Source organism: Bactrocera latifrons, unplaced genomic scaffold, assembly GCF_001853355.1.
Source record: "Bactrocera latifrons isolate USDA-ARS-PBARC rearing strain unplaced genomic scaffold, ASM185335v1 scaffold_102, whole genome shotgun sequence".
Taxonomy (NCBI): Eukaryota; Metazoa; Arthropoda; class Insecta; order Diptera; family Tephritidae; genus Bactrocera; species Bactrocera latifrons.
The window spans coordinates 252119-269916 of record NW_017534431.1 but is presented as its reverse complement, the minus strand read 5'-3'; positions in this window follow the sequence as shown (position 1 = coordinate 269916).

Sequence of the window (17798 nt, the reverse complement as noted above, 5' to 3'; positions counted from 1 at the left end):
CGTCACCCTGATCATTTTGGTATATATAACCCTATATCTGACTCTTTTAGTTTTAGGACTTACAAACAACCGTTATGTAAACAAAACTATAATACTCTCGCAACAATGTTGCTAAAAATTATACAAATGTTGCACAGTAAAAAAGTAATTACAAGTTCGTAGATTAATCAAAAACTTATTAAATACTTTAACTAAAAACTAAATTAAGATATAAAACTGAAACGTCGTATAAGATATTGTACTAGCAAGGATAACAGTTGCGGCCGAAAATTTTTCTACAAATGGGCGCGGCGCTATCCTCTAGTAGGTACATCTCCTAATCCAATTAAGCCACAATAATGAAATTCGTTCAGGACAAAGCTCACCTATCGACAACGCAACATAAAAATAGATGATACGGGTAATGACTTGCCCACTCCCCATATAACGGTTCTGTTAAAAACTACTAAAAGCCAACCAAATCAATAAATAAAAGTATACAATATTGCATTCAAGAGGGTACAATAGAGCCTAATAGAACCCATGACAAATTCGCCTCCAATTTATACAATTTGAAATTCCATCTGATTTAAATGTTTAAATGAGTTAAGCCCACTCTACCCGGTAAAACTTGCGCATCCTAATAAAATGGCTCAATTTACCACAGCTGATTACACTAAAACACAACTAACCACATCTGTAAACCAACCCTCGAAACAAAAAGGATGGACAAGGGAAAAGCAGATACATTCGTTACACACAGTTTTACACAAGCCGTCCATCCACAATCGTTTCATACTTTCCACTTCACACTGCGCCGAGGAATTCTTACTTTTGCTTCGATCGTCATCGTTCCACCCGCGCCGACAACGATCCAACAAATCCTATTTCGATTCGACACGAGATATTATTTCGCATAACATTGTACTGCAAATAAAGAATAACTGTAAATAAATTATAACTTTTAAATACACAACTATTTTTTCATTTTAAACACTCTCGCGAGTGTAAGAGCATATTGAGTCAGCAGTGGTTTATATTCAGCAATAAATTGGGTCGTTAATTATTCACCCAGTGATATAAATTTCGTCAAAATTTTTTTTTTTTTTGTGAAGTTATTGAAGGTTGAAATTTAGAGCATAATAACATTTTAAAATTATTTTCTCATAAACTGCTAGAGATAAATCGATGAAATTTTGTGAAACCAAAAAAGAAATGTTCGAGCTACATTATATATACTTTTTCACGATCCATTTGTTTAAATAATAAAATTTTAAAATTTTACATAATTTTTTGATAAACAATTGAATTTTTTTAAACGTTGTTCATTGTTTAATAATCTACAAACAAATTTTTCTTTCTATTATACCATTTCAAAGATATTGAATTTTCTGTCCCCCCTTTAGCTCTTAAAACGTGCAGCATATCGGTCGTTGGGCAACACACAGCGAATGCGCTAATGCTTTTCTTGCGGCTCAGATGTCGGGAGCTGACGAGCGCATTGCGCAACGATACAGAGTTTTCAACTTGAGTTGACTTTATATTACACTTGTCTGCAACAGAGGTTGTTTTAAAAGTTTGTTTGTTGTTGGAAGACCTACACTCCGTTGGAAGGACCAGGTGGAGCAGGACCTGGCTTCGGTTGGAATGTCCATTTGGCACCACGTAGCGAAAAGAAGAAACGACTGGCATGCTGTTGTTAACTCGGCTATAATCGCGTAAGCGGTGTCTACGCCAATAGAGAAGATAAATATATTTGTTAAACATGCGATTTTGCAATCCAAATAAATTTAATTACATGGAGGGAAAGCTTTATATTGTTTATGCCCGAAACTTTTTGCCTTTAAGTCCTATACTGCGAAGAGTATATACTGGAAAGCTATTAACTGCTCAAGTAATAGAATACTACTTTTATGATCATACTTGTGATATATTGGCTTCACTAAGTAATTTCAATAGAAGAAGTGCTGAACAACAAATTATGTGCTTTCTGTATTTTGCAGTTTATGGGGACAAATTTTAAACATTACCTCTGCAAATATTATATGTAATTATATCTAGTTCTGAGGCTTAGTTCAATGTTTGTTCTGTAATTTATGTTCCCGAGACACGTATGGTTTATCGAATAATAGAAAAAATCAGATTATTGAAAAAATGCGATGCTACATTCCCTACGCCATTACTGTGCTAAGGAGTCAAAGTAATCTTCGTTATAATAGTCAGTAATTACTTAATTTTAAACATATCTTCCAATTATAAATTGTAACTATATTTTGTCTTTCCCTGCTATAAGTATCTTGTTATTAAATCAAAGATTTCAGGGAGTTTGTATTGCATACTGCGCAGTTCTACTTTCTCAAGCCAATCTTTTTTGGAACTGCTACACGCTTTAAAGCCAACCAAAATATTGAAACTTTAAGTGAATATATAAATAGTTTAATGTTTTTACTAAGCCGAATCCTCGTCAGTGTGTGTCAACCGGTAAAAAAGCATCAGGATTCTTGTGAATATTTATATTGACTCTTGGGAAACAAAATATCGAACAATATATGAGGTATAACGTTTGAGTAGAGAGACATCAATTTATATTTAAACAAGTCAAACTTTTTTTTTAACCATTAAAGGATGGTCTAAGTTCCGGTGCAACCGAACATTTTATACCCTTGCCACTTGCAAGGACCAAATAGTCATTGTTCGACAAAGTCGCGAAGGGACTACAATCAAACTTGTCATCCTATTACCTTTTATTGAAGCTTATAAGAATTAGAATACAAAATGTTAACTAACTTTAACATATACGCCATGGCGGTTAAATTTTTCATTGCATATGGAAAATTGCAACACTGCGTTGAAAATATTTTAGAGAGTCCTTTTTAAAGAAAATTTAATTACAATTTCATAAGAGAATGTAACAAAATAAACAGAACACTGTGTCGGCTTCGATTTGTACATAACCTTAAGGCATTTTAAATTGAAAACTTGGCAAAGCTTATTTCACACGACACAACAACAATTTATTGTAATAAATCCTGTCAAAACAGTCAACAAAAACACTAAGCGGTTGCCTCGGGCCAGCTGGACATATGTATATGTACCATGGCATAATTTATTTAAAAAGTACGTTCATAAGTATATCTAACGGGAAAGTACTTTCTTAATATTTTATGAATTCCTATACACATGCCTATGTCTGTGCTAACATTCAATGCGCACTTATGTGATCATATTGTGAATATGCAATTTCCACTCTCAAAGTGATAAAAACTTCATAAACGAAAAATCAACGTGACGAATATGATAAGGAATAAATTCCTTAGCCTTTTGGATGTGAGCTTATGTATTTCTGCTTAGAACTACTCATAAAATCAGTTAACCTTTAGGATTCAGTTGATATTTCTAGTAGAGACATAAGTGCCATTTATACAAAATACCTAGGTATATACAATGGTGTAAAATTAAAGTGAAAATGCAATCCTCATTTATCGATTTGAAATCCCAGTTGCATTGAATAATACTATATACTAACAGTATGACACATTTTTGTCAAAGCTTTGTCACTTTTTAATAAAAATATTTCTCTTTATAATAAATAGTTACAGGTAGATGGTTACATTTTGGTCTAAGTAAATATTCGTTTCCATTAATGAGCATATGATCATGAAAATAATGTAGAACATCTAATAACAACTAATTCAATTAGATGGTGTCAAAATTGTCTACCAATGCTGCTTTCCAATTAATAAATGTGAAGGTAAAAAGTAAGGGTTTTTTTTGAACTCTTCATTTTTTTCAATCCTATCATGAAATTTCCTTGGAAATACCCTAAAAAGTTCCTTTGAAATTTGAGCCCTTACTGTTAGCATTAAGTACTGGAGCAAGACATGTGATTTGATCGTGATTTTTTATCTTTAAATTTTTATAGCTTATTTTATGAGCACTACAAAAATGTCCATTGCGACAAACTCACACCGGCGGGGTAGTACGGGGTTCTAAACTTGACCGTTCCACGAAATTCGAATTTTTTTATTTGAATATTCTAGTAAATGACAAGAGCTATAAAAAAAATGTACATGACAAACTTGTAGGAAATTTTATTTGCTATTATTTGATCATGTAGAGTAAAGTCAAACGGATGTTTTCGCTCAAAGTTATCTATTTTAGGCACAAAGGTGTACTATTATGAGTAAAATACGCTTTGTAATTTTTAATCTGATAACTCAAATACTGACCGATATGTTCAGTATAAAGTCAACTGGAAGCTCGAAAATATTAACATTAGCTATTTGGGGTCGGTCACACGGAAGTATTGACCTGATTCAAACCATTTTTAACATATCCATACATACTATTGTCAGACAAGTACTATCCCTGAATTTCTATTTTATATTTTACACATTGACCAATATTTTCGATCAAAAGGCAACTACAGGGACTGGGATCCAAATTTGAAAAATTTTTGTATTATAAGTTGGCTTACACTAAAATCGTGAAAAGTTTAATCTCGTCATTTTAAGTGATTCTAGGTTTGTGTACTGGAAAGTAAAGGAATCAAGTGGAGTTTAAAATTGTGCTATATTAGAAGAAGACGTGGTTATTGTCCGATTTTGCTAATTTTCACTCTGTGATATAGAAATATGAAAAGAATACGACATACCAAATTCTATCGAAATCGGTCAGTCCACTAGAGGATTTCATCCAAAAGTGGTCTGCGCCACGCTCATCGGTCCCTATAAAGCCTTGTCATTCCATTTCGGTGGCATTTAGTTATTGATTTAGTAGTTTTGAACAGTAACGTTATATAGGGAGCGAACGTGGTTTTCATCCGATTTAGTCCATTTTCGTTATAGCTAACCAACTAACAGTTCCTCAGTTGCCAAATTTATATACGTATCTTTTAAAGGTTAGATAATATACCTGTGGATGGTATTTGTAGTACCATCTATGTATCAGCCGCAGTAGAGAGTGGATGGGTCCTCTAGTATATGTGTAATATAAATGTAAATTGCTCTGAACATTTCGAACATCATGAACATTTTTATTTTTTAAAACCTGGCTCAAAATAGAAGTCAATCTAATTTAACAAAACTATTATTTTGCAATATTTTATATTTTTTTTATTTTAATAAGAAAAATAAATACATGAATCGTCTTACAACCATCCAATATTTCCAAGATTTCTTTAAAAATTTAGTTAGCACATATGCAGATACCTTAAAAGGATAAGTACTTAGATTACCAATAATGGCTCAAGTTTATACAATGCCGTATTATGTCCAAATACAATTAGCTCTGATTGACGTGTTACAAGAAAATCAATTAATCAATTAGTATATATATGTGCTGATTTGTTGGAAGTTTCATTTGGCAGACGGTTCATGGTAATTTCTACGTTAATAAAATTAATGAGAAAATTGTAGGAAATTAATTAATTTCCACAAAAGTCATTTSTACCAAACCACATTCGGAACTTAATGTACAATAATAAGAGTTTCAGTCAGTCAGTATAGAGACCATGCATTTTCTTGGAACGACTGCATTTTCTTGTCGACTGTTCAACATTTAATTGAAGTTCCTTTTGAAGCGTAGAGCGATGTGACCAATGCAAAAACAACAAGTGTTATCACATAATTGAGGCGACAAGAAGATATTTTCATTTTATTAATAGATTGACTTTTAACCGGAAATTAGGTTTATAATTAACTTATTTTCCTTCCTAAATAATCAGGTTTTGTTCTACTTTTAGCTGAATATCAAATTTCCTTTATCCGTAATCCTTTAATGAATTGTTTTAAAATAGAAATATCACACATAGTCACGTAGAAAGCGTGAAAAATTATATGTGTGTGTTTGACAGTTCCAAATATCCCTTCGCAGGCAAACATAGTATATAATATAAAACAGTTCTAGAATCTATATGTACGTAAGTATATATAATACAAATGGAAATGAATGCACATATAAAAGTTTTAATAAAGTTACAACCACATTTTTTGTACGGTCCTACAATGAACCCAAACGTTTATATAGTTTAGTTAAGACTGTTAAAAATAATCAGCTTTTATTTTTTCTCTCCTGATAAGAAGAGAAACTTTTCAAAACGTTTTCAGCTATATAAATTTGTATACTCTCGCAACATATTGAACAGTTTTCTCATATTAGTTTGCATCCTAAAATAATTTAGGTGGATATGGAGAAGAGTAAAATACGTTGGAAAATCGATGTCGACTATTAATAACTGCTATTATTTGAAAATACATGAAATAATTAATTACTATAACCATGCCAGAAATGAGGTTCCTACCAAATATGGGACCTTTTGGAATAAATCAAATTATAAATTAATTCTAATTTAATTGATTGAATCTAAGCCGAGTATAATAAGAGATATATTGATAATTTTAATAGAACATGTTATTTAAAACTTAGGATCATATTCTCAGAAATTTAATAATTTAAATATGATTTCATAATCTAAGTAAATGTTACTTTGGTAAGACATTTTTCTGATAACTATAAAAAGTTACATTGCCCGTTATTGCTTTAATATCGTCATGTGTCCTATCGGGATACATTTAGCTCATTTAGAGAAACGCAAGGATCCATTATAATCCCTGACTTGTGAACTAAAACTCGAAATGCTAGACGAAGATCGGCACCCAGAATAACCTTCAGGGTACAAATACGCCGCAGAAAAGACAACGAAAATCACCTACTAAATTAGCAGACTAATGGTCAACATAGGGGGCCCCAGCCAAGCAAAGAGAAGCCCTAATGTCGACGACAACCAGCTTCCTATTATAGAAACTGAGATCTGAGCAGATGTGCTTAACATGAATAACCGGCGTAAGGTAGTGGCGAGAGTGCACCAGACCGCAGCCCTCAGAGTTGAATTAGCCTACCTGTAAGCGTGGGGCATTACCGTTGACCTTCTGGCATTCGAAAGAAAAGAGCTGTGGGAACTAAAGAAAACATCCGAAAATAACAAGAGCGCAATTGAACTCATGGACAAGCCGTAAATTCGGGGAATTTAACTCTTGTACCAACGAGCTGTTATCCGCCCGCGAATACTTCCAGATATCACAATTTTAACCCAAGCTACAGCTTGCACGTAAGAACGGATAGACAGATTTCAACTTTTCTCGTCATCCTGTTCTACTGACCTGCTTAGTGATTTAGGTGATATGTATAGCCTTTAGGTGAATAAAACTATTATACTAAACAGCAATATGTTGCAACAGCATTGACACTCTGCAAATGTCCCAACATGCATCAACATCACTATAATTTATCACACTTAATGACGTTATTGATGATGAGATTTAAATGTAAATTTAATGATGTCCACAACAGAATTTATATGCATATGAGATATAGGGTGGCTGAAATTTTGCTACATTAAGAAACTCAAATAATTTTTTTTATAAGTGTATGGAATTCACGTTCTTTTATTCATGTTTAAGCTCATTCAATTTTATTAAATATAGCTTAGTAAGTTTTAAAAATAATGGAATTTAAATGGCACCCCTGCTCGTTGATGCATGTGCGGCATCTTACCAAAAAGTTGTTCATTACTGCTTGGAGAGTTGAGACAGGAATAGCCGCAATTGTTTCTCGAATGGATTGCCTTAGTTCATTCAAATTTGTTGGTTTTGCTTTGTAGACTTCCTGTTTGCAATAACCCCACAAGAAAAAGTCAGGTGCAGTAAGGTCAGGCAACCTAGGTGGCCACAGAATGTGCAGTTTCTGGATATCAGCTTATTGGGAAATTTTCGTCGCTCTGTGACGAGCTGCACCATCTTGCTGAAACCACACAGAGTTGAAAGAAATTCTCATTCGGCGTAATTCTGGATAGAAAAACTCTCTCAACATKCTCAAGTAACGGTCTCCAGTAACCGTAACGGTGTGCCCGTTTTCTTCGAAGAAGTAGGGCCCGACAATGCAGCGTGATGAAACTGCGCACCACATGTGACACGAAGTGGATGCAATTCCGTCTCATGGAGTATCTGTGGGTTTCAAGCACTCCATATTTTGTTTGTTTATGTTGCCGTTTAATTTGAAATGGGCCTCGTCAGACATGAAAAGACAGTTCAACATGTTTCCATCCTCTTCCACCATTTTAAGCATCTTCTGGCAAAATTCCAAGCGAATCGGCAAGTCTGCAGCGTTTAGTTTGTTGGCCATGTGAATTTTATATAAAAATAAGTCAAAATCTTTGTGCATAATTGACTGTAATGATTGTCTGCTTACACCCATTTGAGCAGATAAGCTTCTTCTTTTGTATGGCAGCAGCTACAGAAGTGATTGTTTCCTCTGTTCGAACTGAAGGGTTTCGATGGTCAGGTCTTCTGTTGACTGTCCCATGCTCCGCAAAATTGTTTACAAGTCTCATTATTGTCCATCTGCTCGGAGAATTGCCGCCAAACGTCCACCTATACTCTCTTTAAACCGAAACTACGGACTCCAGTGCGTGAAAGCGGCGGACAATCCAAATTCTTGTTTCAGTGTCCCAGTTATCCATTTTTGTTAAATGTAAAAGTCAATCTGCAAAATAAATTCACCAGATTCGTTAAATAGACAAAAGTTATTTAATTTCTTTTTTTGGTAGCGGCTTTCATCAGCCACCCTGTACGTAACTATGTACATAATTTAACAGGAGTTGTGTCATAATGGCCTCTCTGCATTGTCCGATAAAAATCAATGAGCTTTTTCTTTGTATTGCTCAGATGATTAATGACAATAAACTGAGGAATATTAAATGTTTTTCGAGAGCAACAAACTTTTTATTATACTTCATAATTTTATTCGCTATTAATATTAATATATATATATTTTTTTGGATTAAGTTTWTAAAAATCAAAGAGCTTCTCCTATAAAAATAACTTATTACATAAAAACGGATATTTATACTCTGTATATATATATGAACTAATCCCTCAGCGAAATCTTGAATCGTTTTGAAATTTTGCAAACGTCATTTGTATGGAAAACTTTCACATTTGACAAGATATATTCACTTAATTTGGTATAGATTATTTTCTACGACAGCAATGTAATCTCCGAAGAAATTGTTCAGATCGGTTAACTATAGCATGTAGTTGCCATACAAACTGAACACATAGTTACTAACAGGAATGCACCTGTGAAGAGTATTTAGCTTCGGTGCAACCGAAGTTAACATTTTTTTATGTTTAAAATCAGTTTTTAATATACTTATCTACTTACCCAAGAAATAATATAAAGATTTTCGAACATTCAGGTGACTTTAAACTACATATGTATATCGGGTAATATTTGAGTTATCTCAATGAAAATTACCTAGCGTGTTTTTCTTATAACGGTGTAACTTTGTGACTTAAATTGATGAAATACTAATATACCGATATACTCCTCTGGTTATATGTTCGGCTGCGAACGAACTTAGGACTTCTTTACTTGTTATTAATTTTTTAACAAAAACGAAAGTTGTTTCACTCGAAATAACATAATTTCACGATGAAGTGCTTCGCCTAAATATTAGGCTGGCGACACAGTTAACTTTCCGTGGAAGGGTCATATTGCAGTTAGACTTACACGTCACTAGCCAATATGAGGTTCTTGATGGAGAGTTGAATTTCAGTATGAAAAAGACGACTTCAGTTACACGATCCAGCTTAACTGGGAAATCACCGTTAGGATCATTTTTGCGTTAATTGCGTAGCTTGCCTCGTTTTTACAGTATACGCTAAAGAGTAGTATTTGTAGTTGTATCGCTAATGCTGAAATAAATCGTGAATTTTTGGCTACGATCTGCAATGCTGTGCCCATTTTTCTGAAAAAGTAAGTTGAGTCATCTGTATTATTTAAAATGTTTCAATTTTGATAAAATAATTATGATTATCACGCTGTTATTCGATGTCTTAACTCAAAAATCAATCATAATAGAGTAAAGTTCTACTTAATGAATATATTTTTTGAAGATTATGGACAGCAGTGTTACTAATTAATAATTTGTACAGGGACAGTTTTCTACTGCTCACAAAAATTTGTCATTTTTGGAGTTGTGATTATTTCAACATAATCAATAGTATATAAAGTATATGCGCCCAAACTCCATAGCCGAAAGTTATGGCTACAAATAGCCAAATGCGTTAATAGTAAACATGTTGTTGTTTTCCTCTGCATCTGGAAGTTGCATAAAATCAAACATGCAAATTAGCGACGCCAATAACTGATAGGTAAGCATTGAACATATGTATGTATTGTTTGTATTTTGCGGTATCATTCATGAAGTCATACCGCGAACATTTTATATACCAATAATGATGTTTGATCATTAGCAGACAAAACACAATGCGATAAATGTTCTGTTATAATAAACAGCTCAATGCAGCATACAATTTTATTTAGCTATCAAAATTCTGCATTTCCGATGAAAGCCTCTTAAAATAACGATATATGTACATGTGATTTTTCATATATTTTGTCTTTGTATAAAAATTGTCAGATTGAATTTGTAATAGGGTAGCACCATATTTTTTCGAATAAAATCTGACAGTTTACGCTCAGATGCAATACCAGCCTCTTTAGAAATAAGTTGTTTGCGGTCATTAAAGGAAGGGAGTGCCACTGCCTCAAAAAAGGCCATTTTCGGAAGTACACAAGAAAACACTTTAGCTTCGGCTGGCAAATAGATGACGCTATATAATTTCTAGTTAGCACTACCCTTTAAATGGTGCGTGGATAAAGCTTACAGCTGTCGAAACAATAGTTCGCAAATTATGTCATTTCGAGTTAAACAACTTTCGTTATTGGTAAAAAATTAATAACAAGTAACGAAGTCCCAAGTTCGTTCGCAGCCGAACATATAACCAGAGGAGTATATCGGTATATTAGTATTTCATCAATTTAAGTCACAAAGTTACACCGTTATAAGAAAAACACGCTAGGTAATTTTCATTGAGATAACTCAAATATTACCCGATATACATATGCAGTTTAAAGTCAATTCAACCCATTTTTGACACACGGAAATATTATTGTCCGGAAAAGATTATACCACGATTAATTGATATAATTTCTTTGTTTACACAAAAAAGTTGCATTTAACATCTAACAGGTTATTCAATAAGTCTTCGTTCGATAGGGGATTGCGTTGCTACTAGCCCAAAACTTTTTTGTTTTCATTCATTTCATTCATTCTTTGTTTACAAAATTTTTAGTATCGTCATGTCAAAGTATTTTTTACAATGGATTTCTTATTTTTAGAAGGTGAAAAGAAATTCATGTACGAATATTAAAAGTGTATAATGATTGTTCATCTACAATTATAATAGTAGAAAGATGGGTTGCTGAATTTAAACGTGGTTGTACAAGCCTTGAAGACGATCCACGTGAAAGACGTCCGAAAAGTGCATCAAGACCAGAAATCATATCAAAGTACAAGGTATAGTTTTGGAAGATAGTCGATTGACTGAGAGCGATTTAGTAGAGGCTCTACATATCTCATTAGGCAGTGTGAGGCATATTTTAAGTGAAATTTTGGGTTTAAAAAAAAATGTGTGCACAATGGGTACCGCATTCGCTAACAATGGAACAAAAAACATTCGAATGCGACTTTCTCAGCAACATCTGAAGCGTTTTAAAAAGGATAAAGTTGATTTTGTGCATCGATTCATCACTATGGGTGAGACTTGGGTCTATCATCATGATCCTGAATCAAAACAAGAGGCTAAAAATTGGTGTAAACCTTGCTGTTCGGCTTCGAAACTAGATCGTGTCCGGAAGTAACCCAAGAAATTTTTTTGGGATGCGAGAAGAATTTTGTTTATGAATTACTTCCAAAGTGGTAAAAAAAATTAATTCTGAATATTGTTCACATCTTCGGGACCAGTTGGAGGAAAAAATTCGTGAAAAAGGACCCGGTTTGCAGAAGAAAAAATCATTTTTCATCAGGAAAATGCACCGTGTCACAAAAGAATTTCGAAATTCATGAAATAAAGTTCGATTTGTTGGAGCATCTTCACCGGATTCGACCCCCAGCGACTTCCAGTTGCTTCCGAAACCCAAAAACTTAATGCTAGGCAAGCGCATAGGTCATAACGGTTGTTAAAACGGACCTTCCGGATTCTCACTTCACGGATGGAATCCTCAGATAGGAGGATCGATGGAACAAGTGTATTAATGTTTAGGGAGATTATACTGAATAATATAAGTGTATTTTGATGAAAAAAATATGTGTTTTTCTTATCAAGCGCTAACACTTATTGAACAACTTGGTAAATACATAAGTTTTCAACATATCATTGCAAAGATTGGAATTTTTTATAATAGTGTTGAAGTACCGAAATTGCAGCACATACCCATTGTTATAAGCATGATATCATCCACGTTTATTGCACTCAACAATTTCTTACTTAAATGGCTGTCTGAAGATATTATGCATTTGAGTGCATTATATGTAAGCATCGTACCATATACGTATAGTGAGTGATTGCAAGAATTTTCTCTAAATGTCATATTTGCCATAGGTTTACGATGGTATAGTTTTACATATTACTGGGCTTAATACTGAGATATACGGAAAATTGTCCAATCGATGCGATTTTCCGTAATTGTAATAAAATCAAACAGCTTTGGTGTCAACTAATCTATATATATATAGATATATCCAAAATGTCTACTTAGACGTAGAGCTAGAAAAAGGTTTTAACTTATTTCGTCCATATTTGTACTGATATAACTCAATTTAACCAAAAGATTATGCTGGTTTGATGAAAAAAGAGAGACTTGAAGAAGTTGTGATGTATAGGATGATATATGTATATTTGATGAAATTTCAACAACAGAAAATGGTGTAAAACCGACAAGAGCTGTACTTGTAAAAATCCATATAATGGGGGAAAGCAGTAGATAAATATGATTTTTCCATTATTGGTCCCCATTGAATCAATACTGTTGAAATTTGTAAATATGACAAGTGAATCGGAATGATGACATGTGATTTCAAATAAATTGTCAATTCGTTTGGAACATAATATTCTCTTCTATAATTTCCTTTCATCGCGACGTGAAAATAAACGAAATCTGACAGTAAGCTAATTCCCATACGGCAGTATTATGAATTATATCCAATTCGTTCATCTTACCATAAATAAACAAAGCTCCAAGGATAGAATAGGAAACAAAAACCCGCCGTAAAAATATGGCTACTTAAATCTATAAATGACCGAAATGGGACAAAAACTTTCAAAGGTCCCTATAATCTTGACTATTTTCTGAAAATATTAATAAATTTGTCAAAAATTTTAATGCAGCAAGCGTATCATGAAAATGTTTTATTCTTCTTCTTCTTTGGCGTAGACATCGCTTACGCGATTATAGCTACATGGCGCCAAGCGTAGTCAGGTCCTTCTCCACATGGACCTTCCAACGGAGTGGAGGTCTTCCTCTGCTTCCCCCGGCGGGTACAGCGTCGAATACTTTCAGAGCTGGAGTGTTTTCGTCCATCCGGATAACATGACCTATCCATTGTAGCCGCGGTCTTTTAATTCGCTTAACTATGTCAATGTCGTCGCATATCTCGTACAGCTCATCGTTCCCTCGAATGAGATATTCGCCGTGGCCAACGCGCAAAGGACCATACATCTTTCGCAGAACTTTTCTCTGGAAAACCCGCAATGTCGACTCATCAGTTGTTGTCATCGTCCAAGCCTCTGCACCATATTGCAGGACGGGAATTATGAGTGGCTTATAGAGTTTGATTTTTGTTCGTCGAGAGAGGACTTTGCTTCTCAATTTCCTACTCAGTCCGAAGTAGTAGTAGTAGACATTGTTGGTGGTGTTTACGCTGGTTCCAAGATAGATGAGATTATCTACGACTTCAAAGTTATGACTGTCAACAATGACGTGAGAGCCTAGTCGCGAGTGCGACGACTGTTTGTTTGATGACAGGAGATATTTCGTCTTGCCCTCGTTCACTGCCAGACCCATTTGTGTTGCTGCCTTATTCATTCTGGAAAAAGCAGAACTAACGGCGCGGGTGTTGAGGCCGATGATATCAATATCACCGCCGCTTTGTTGTTCTTCAGGCGGGTAATTGCTATTCGAACTTTTTCATGATCGGGTAATGGAACTTCTGCTCTATCAGCATCGATTGTGGAAATGTTTTATTCATGAACTAAAAAAATGTCAACAAAATCGAGAAAGGAAATAGACAACCCATCTGCAACAAGAAAAGGATCTACATATCTTGGATTTTTTTAAATTCTCCGCACGAAGAAGTGTTTGAAAAATTGAGTTAAAAGTCAAGATTTCACATTTCTTTCTAATAGTGTGCGTTAAGTTTCAAATCTAATTTCCGTCTCTAATGCTCAAATAAATCCCATTTTGACGTGTTCTAAATTTCAATGAAAATTAGCAATGTGTACAAACGTACCCTTGTGTGTACGTTATTTAATTATGATTGGAAGAGATGTCTAAAGCACGATGGGAAAACTGATCACACTAGTAATATTTATGTAGGTATATGGGATTAGAGATATTAAATAGTCAACATAGAATTCACGTTCCATCAAGTTTTAGATAATTTATCAAAATCGTACTGCTCGGCTTCAGTTCATACTTTCTACACAAAACTTCCGTGTAACTAAGTACAACAAATATTCATATCATCTGCAAGGCTATACTTCTATACCTTGATTACACGATGTGCATTAATCATTTGCGAACGCATATTTGAGTAATCACACCAAATTTGTAAAACGCAAGTCATGGCAGCTGCTACACGTGCATCAGCATCTAAGGTGACATACCTGTAACTGGATTCAGTAGTCGTTCTCATATTCGTATTACTAATTTCCGCACAGCTTTGAAATATTTAATAGCATGCTTAAATTTGCAGAGCGTGTGAGAATAATTTTGTAGTAGCAAAATTAGGCTTGTCGCGAAGGGGATTTGTGAGTGTAAATAGTAAGTTTTGTTGGATAGCTCCTAGGTTCATAAGTTCGAATGGGGTGTATATCAGGTATTGGTCATGTGTGAAGTAGTAGGACAATTTCTAGTAATCTTAGTTGACTTATAACATTTATTGACGTATGTATGTCACGTATTTCCTAAAAAAAAAAAACTAATTGTACATTATTCATATTTATTCAGGCTATCAATTATTTAAATGTGGTATATATATTCGAATACTTCATTAAATTCATTCCGATACTTAATATCGCACATTCAAAATGGTTGTGCATATACAATTCTGCTTACAATAAATCTTTTATATGTTGCTCCAATAAATCAATTATTCCAGAAGAATACACATAATTGATAAGACAACTAGTTTTAGATACATTTCATTGTACTATTGTGCTTATGTACATAGATATATACACATTTCAAAATTGAATAATACCACAATTTAGGTATAACGTATAACTGCAAAAATTGCTGGAATAATAAGCTTCCGAATTTGAAATTGAACGCGCATACATGCAAATATACATAACATAAAGTTACGTAAAACATAAATTAACTTTGATTTAATTAGTTTGGTAGTAAACAATAACCGATTTAAATATATTACACGTTCATTACCTCCCCCCCAATAAATTTCTCTGAGTGAAATAACAGTACTTTGCGCATTTGAGACTATCAATTTTACTTAAACAGTATTTACGACTAAAATCTATATAACTGCACCCAGATTATTTTTTCATTGTGGTAGTAGAATTTGGTAATATTGTAAAGCTTCATATATAGTTTCAGAAATTAAGACGGGTCCCCATATGAACATTTTTTGCATATGTATATACGTGTGTAATGGCTTATTGAATATATTATTTCTTCATATGGCTATTTTAATGGTTGTTGCATCTTTAGTGGTTTAGGAGATATATATATCAAACTTATTACAGGGTCACCAGGCCAACCTTTAAAAAATCCTTGCCAACGGATGCCCATTGCTACTGCGATCGTTTGTGCCAAGTTATAGTTATATATATTCATTTCTTCGCTTACGCTCATCTACTAAGTCATCTTTACTTTTTGCCACGATGTGTATCTAATTTCATCAAGACATCGTAAGTTTTTATACTTCAGATCCAAAGAAGTTTCCGCAGAAGAACTTGATTATGATGATACTTTTCCCTATAAAAGAATCTCGCATCCACTCAAATTCCAAAAGAAAAAAGAAACATTTCGAACTATTAACAAGTGAGCATTTCACCTAATAAGGACTAATCAGTTCTCTAGATCCCCTTTTGCAATGACCGCTATTTCACTAAATTTGAAATTCTATTGAAATTTTCTAAACTCCATTTCAGTTTAAAGTACTCACAGTTTGTTAACAGTTAATGGTCGGATATTTGTTTACTTAAGTGTCACGAATCGCAAATGAGTACATATTCCTACATGTTGCAGAGTTTTAAACCGCAACATGTTTCACCGCAAAAGCCACAAGGCGTAGGTAAACCGAACCTCTGAAGTAACTATTCCCTTTCCTACCTTATACTCTGTCACCTGAATGTATTTTCGTTTCCTAATGCTAATCCAATTATCAGTGTGTTTACATTTGCTTTTGTGTGATTTTTGAATATACATATATATTTTACTCCTTAGCAGCTACATAATCTTGCCGTCACTATCGCCACTTTACTCGTATAAGTATGAATTTTGGCAATTTGTGAGTCATTTCCTGTACATACCTATACTCTTGTGGCAACAATCATATGTTCCACTCTTAGTCGAATTCACCTTTCATAGTGCACATGTATGCTCTTGTTTCTGCCATATAGCATTTTGTACTATGTATGTATGCATAGTTGGCTTGTGGGTTCATTTTGCTGCTTTGGCATTCCGTAGGTTAACTACGTAACGAACAAGGAAACCTAAAAGTAGAGACTAATATAACTGATAACCCAGCAGCAAAATACACATGCAAATCTTCTGATCTGTTGTCAACCACAATGTATACATTGACGTATTTTCAATTCTGTCAGCGACGCTACACTTCAATACCACCATCTACACACGGACATATTGTGTTTAAGATTACGCACACTTGTTCCTGAAAGTAGTAGGACGCAACACGACTTTGCAACGCTTAAGTTTACGAAATTTTGCCATGCGTACAATACGTGCTCACACGTAATCCCAGTACATGGCGTAACAACAATATTTTGTTTTATGGTTTGCTATATGCTTGTCACAGCGTTGACGAGTAACATCACAATTTCATCAGATTCACATTACTTCAATTTTTTCGCTTTTGGTGGTTTGGTACATATTTTTGATGGTTCACAAATTGTGATTAGCTTACAAATAAAATTTAATTTTGATTTGGCATGATTTACTTATTAGTTATTAATCTCTAGCTAACATTCAAATACTAGTATTTAGTTAAAATAAGTTATGCACGTAAAGAGCAACATTTCCTAAATGAAATTATAAATATCTATAGAAAAAAATATGCTTATTTGTAAGGTTAGGGAAAAATTAAAGTATCTTTCCACGCTATCTCCTAAATAAATCCTGACAAATCCAAACTAATTTAACCACAAGATTTGCTTCTAACCAATTATAAGCGAGAGGTACATTTGATAAGACAGTAAACCAATATTTTCTTTGTTTTTATGTAAAAAACAAAAAAAAAAAATTGTCATCGACTAAAGCTCGCTCTGTGTAGACGTGTTTCGGCTTATCTTTTACGTATTTCGCTCAGTACACATCCGTCTTACGTGCACGTGTTTGCTTAGAAAATCTCTGTTTTATAATTATACCATATCATTTTTCCTACAAGTGTTTTCTAAACAAGTGAATCGAGTGTGTAGAAATAATAATTATGGCCC